Consider the following 5,490-nt stretch of genomic DNA (forward strand, 5'->3'; position numbering starts at 1 on the left):
GTTAGGATGATTGAGATTGTTTAAGAAAAAAAAGACAAAAAAAAAAAAAAAACAGAATAAGAAAACGTTAACAACAACCTTGATATACATTCCAGTGTTTACTTGAAGAGCCACAGTACGTATTTATCTGTAGCAAAAGAAGCTGCCTATAATAATAAAGTCCCTTGTGATGTGAAAGTGTAGCGGGGGTATTTAGTGCCGTTCATTTTGTCAAAAGTGTCCAAACGATTTACTTGTGTTTACATGCATCTATCAGTTCAACACTTGTCTGAAAGGGAGAATGTACCATGCCTGCCCAAAGCACTTGTTCTTTCATCCAGTAAATATCTAGTGCTACGTTTTTGTAAATATCACTCCATTTCCCTTCCAGTCCAGAAATCTTGTCTATCTGTCAGGATATGGTGCCAGATGTTCGGGCTTTAATCGCGGCAGATGTAATGAAGTAGAATGTTGCACATCGAAGCTTCCATTTGTTCTGGATTCCACTCCAGGGAGAAAGCCTCTCTCACATATAATTATTGCCCATTAACTCCTATGCTTCATGCCCTCGTGCTGGAACAATGCTCAATTAAGGGGAACCAAGGAAATGGAAAAACTGCAGTGATTCTATTATTGTACATTCAAGTCCTTTTTTTTCTCCTACTTTTATTTAAATCGAGTGGAACCACCCATGTGTGTACAGTACTGTATATACCAGATCGGCCCACTGATGTCAAATAGACCCAATCAGCTATTGTGTGCCGCTGCTGCCATGTATGATAATTTTAGAATGATCTGAATGTGAGCTGCTTCAGCCTCCCGTGCCAGTAGTCCGCCCGCACACCCAGAGATCACCTTGGGCAGCTGTGCGCCTGTTCAGCCAGGGCCTCGTAGCCACAGTGATGTGACTTTGACTGACAGTCGGCCTGACAACTCCATTCATGCGCCACCTGCTAGCTGTCAATCAGGGCGGCCATCCTGGGGCTATTGACGGAGCTGTCAGCCTGTGTGAGATGTGTCTGTCAAAGCCCACCCACTCTGCCACTCTGTCTCCCTGCCTGGGCAGTCTGACATTCGTTTACTGTCCTCCTTCCACCCTACCTTTGCTTTCAGTCGCTTTCTCTTTCTTCCACTCTCTGTCTGTCTCCTGTCTGTTTCCCATCAGAGACACGGCAGCCCCTTAATCCCCGATCCAATCACAGATTCTTTGGGTACACATTTGTCATCCTCAAACTCTGTGGTTGTTGTAATGGAGTGCTTCACCAGCACTTCTGCAGGAGGCTCAGGCCTGATATACATGTTGTTTTTAGAACTGCTTCTTGTATTTGTGTGTACCCTGTCAGTGCTGAATGCCACTGTCACTAATCCTTTCTCTCCTCTCCTTTTCCCCCTAAATTTCTCTCCGCCCTCTTTCTCCTCCTCCTGCTCACTCACCCTTCATCTCTCTACCTGACAGGTGACAAGGTCTGGGCCTCCAGCTGACTGGCTAATCAGAGGCCTGTCATACCTGTCAATACATTTTCACAGCCATGCTGCGTCAGATTACGACCAGACCAGCCCATATTGTGAGTTAACGGAGGGCACGGGGGTTTGTGGTTAAGGAAGGAAACGCCCCAAAATCTCACTGCATTGTAGAAACTCGTCCTTTATATCCCTCCAACAGCCCTCCGGATATGGAACATCCCTAAGGCCTCATCCTGTCAAACTTCCTAATTAAGTACAGTTTCCCTTAAAGCAGGGCCCTTTAATTAATGCCCTGGAAGTTTGTTAATTACTTCTAATGGTGATAAATGTTTTAGTTAACGTCTCTCTGCCATAGTATCATACAATGTTTGTTAGGGCTCACCTTTTTAACGCGCAGCGCCATCGTAGCTCCTCGCTGAGGACCGATCATGTGATGTCATCATTTATCTAAAAAAGGCAGCTTCCACGTTATCAAGTTCAATCACGCTGTCACAGTCTGATTGACAGCTAAGTGAAATACACAGATGCCCAATTCCTGTATTTCAACTGTCTAAGCTTTAGCTCACCTTGACCTTTCGCTAAGAATGACATTCTGTTTACCTGCAGTAAATCAATCCTCATTCTCTGACACCTATAAATAACCCGTCTCTGGAGGAAAGGCAGACATGCCATCTCAGACTGCCTGCGTGAGGTTCATCCAGTGACCTCAGATCAGAATTGTGTCATTATTAGTTGAAGTTAAGTGGGATGTTGATGTGAAAGTATACATTTGAAACACACTAATTAGCTATAGACAGTCTGGTTTATCACACCATCATCTTTTTCTTCCTGTTTACCTTTTTGGTTATGCTTGTCCCCTCATTATTATCTTTCCCATCATTATAACAATTTACAGTTGCTTATCCGCAGACCATGTTTGAGGTCTCTTTCTCAGCCTCATTGAGAGAGGCGGGCCATGTACAGCTAATCAGCCTGAATAAGTAAAGGAAACAGTTTGACAGGCCAGGTAATGAGAAGTAATGAATCACTAATCACAGTCTCTTACAACCCTTGGAGCACAGATGAAAAATTAAAGGTAATTAGCTAGCACACTTGTGAAAACAATATTTAAGACTGTTGGCATCACATGGCACAGACTTAACAGATTTTCTCCGCCGACAACATACATCAACACCGCACTGAAGTCCTAATATCAAGCTGTTATTGGAAAAGCTTTCTCAATGTAATTTTAGTGACTGATCTGATCAGGGTATACAAGTCTCTCTTTGTTTTTTCTTTCTCGCAGGCAATTTTTGCCAAAATGCAGGCATGAAAAATGTTTCATTTAGTTTCTCCCCTAGGATTTTTCTCTGCCGAGGAAAATAAGGAACATGCCTCGAACATGCTTCTGAGACTCAGTTTTGGTAGAAACAACACGGGGGAATAGCGGCGTGTGAGATAATATTCAGCCTCTCTTTCACACACACACTCACACACACACATATAGAGTGTAAGGTAATTCAGAGGCATGTGGTCAGAACCCTCTGCAGCTCTCCTGTGCTTGACAGCAGAGTGAGGGATGCTTTGACAGAGCCCGTGTTTGACAAGTCTGCGTGAGACTCAAAGTACAGGATCCAGACATGGGCTGTCAGTCAAAGCCGGCACATCTCCCATCTGAGACGTGCCAGTTTAGTCACAGTTACAAAGGAACTAATATGCGTTAACTGGAGCAAGGCACACATATGGGCCTGGTAGAGCCCTGTGTCCCGAGGCTGGGATTGAATGGATGCCAAAGAACATAAGCCCAAGATATAAAAAGAATTACAAGGGGACAAATAAAACATGGGGATTATGTCAGTGTGAGAAATGGAGGCGTTGTAATTCTGCATGTGTGCCGGCTCGCCTCTCCTGTTTCAGCATCCAGGGCCTGTGGGCTGTAGCCCTGCAGTCCTGCACCTGTGCTCCGAGGATCCAGGAGCTTTAGAGGTAGAATGGAGAGGAGGCTGTAGTACTGTATGTGTTGGGGAGGGAGAAAAAAAAAGAGGAAGGCAGGGAGAGGTGGAGGAGAAAAGTGGGGCAGGACCATCTGATTCAGAGGGCTGTATCTGCCAAATCAGTTGCCAGCACCTGTGTGTTGAGTTTTAGGCGTAGATGTAGGAGAGTAGCCCCCCTGAGTACTGTACAATACACAGTTAAATACCAGTGACAGGAAGTGACTAGATTTAAGCCCAGAGCTACTCCCCTGTTCAGCTGCTTGTGTCGCGTTATCGACCAAAGTTCATTTGAGTTTTAAGCCTCCACTTTTTTTTTTTTGTGTGCTCTCTCTCTCTCTCCCTTCTCGCTCTCTGCTGAAAAGACCTGTCTCGCATAACAAACAATTGCACCAAACTCCATTAAAATCACTTCATGGGGATGTGATAGTGCCTCAAGTTAAAGGCTGTAATTGAAAAGCATTTGACAAACCACGCACTGCAAAGCAGCAATAGACAAGCTGTGATTCTCACTTGAGTTATTCAGTGGAAATGATTATCATCATTTTAGTCCGTGCCCCTACACAACTTGCTTGAATGGTACGTCTGTAAAACAGTGATTCCCGGGTTTGTTCATGCTAACGATCTTCAGATGGATAGATGCCCAGATAATGATTTTCTTTTTCACTAGGAGAGTCAGTATATAATGGCCAATGGAAGCCACACACTGATGAAATAAAAGCAAAAATGAGTTTCATTTGGATTTTTTTTTTTTTTTTTGTTGAGCCGGTGACACTCAAGCTTGGCTGCCTGAATGCCATTTTGACAACTTACTGTTCTCTAACCTGCACTGAAGCGCAATGTAACCAGTCAAACCCTAAGAAGTGGAAAGTCTCCCTGGGAAGATGCTCCCGTCCATTGATTTGAAGTGACAGCCACATCCTTGACAAACACACCTGTCATTGTTCAAGTCACATCACATTTTCAGTTTCATAGACAGAAGACAGCAGAGGTGTGCAGGTGTGTGTGTGTGTGTGAGAGAGAGGATGTGTGTGTTTATGCACATGTGAGCATGAGCGCCCATAAGAAAGTTTCTCCTTTTTTTTTTTTTTTTTTGTGGGTAGATATGTCCACTGTGCACCAGCTGTTGTTCAGGAACACAGCCAGGTTCTTTCATTGGCTTCTTCAGCCGCTGTTTATGAAACAAGACATCTGGGGTATTTATTTTCAAACACACGTCAGAAATGGATTTAATGTGCCAGAACCTGCTGACCATCACTCTGTGTGTATGAGTCGCTGGGCTGGTCAGATGATATTCTCTCCGTGTGTCTCTGCAGTGGTGTGGCAAGTTTTCAGGGGGAGGGGCTGGTTATGGGGACAGAGGGAGGGGGAGGGTGATGAGCTGCTGCAATAATAAGCAGATTTTAATGATTTACTATAAATCAGCAGCCGAGGCCTCTGCTTGGGGAGACTGAGGGGGATGACAGCTCCTGACTCACACACCTCGCAAATGCCTTGCTGATGATGTGTATGCGCTTCAGATCATCAATCACTGAGCACAAGCACACACACACACACACACACACACATATGCAGGGATCACACTTGTACAAAAACATGCTTTCAACACACGTACACAGGTGCACACACACACACACACACACACACACATATGTGTGCGACCACACACGTGTGTTGTCTCTAATGTCTCCTCTCCCGTGGCAGGGGACAAATCAATCATGGGCACAGAAGTTCAAGGGGTAAAAGATTGTCTGGTCTGTTTTTCCCTCTGCTATTGATCCCATTTTACCGGCATCATCGCCAAGCTGTCTCGCAAACCCCGGGACGGCGCTGGATTGAAAGTGGATGATTGAGAGAGGAGGCAGGGTGACATTCACTGTAATCTCAGCCCCCACCCACACCTCCACCCCTATGCCGCCCTTCTCCTAACACACCGACAAGTCCAATGACATTGAAAGTTAGAATAGTACCCGGGGTTTATGGAGCAGAATTAGACCCTTCAGCTCAAATCTCCACTATCTGGCATTAAAGGAAACACACTTTCAGATATTAACAGTGTTGTTTATTTATTTATTAT

This window comes from Anabas testudineus, chromosome 6 (genome assembly GCF_900324465.2).
Source record: "Anabas testudineus chromosome 6, fAnaTes1.2, whole genome shotgun sequence".
In the NCBI taxonomy this organism is placed as follows: Eukaryota; Metazoa; Chordata; class Actinopteri; order Anabantiformes; family Anabantidae; genus Anabas; species Anabas testudineus.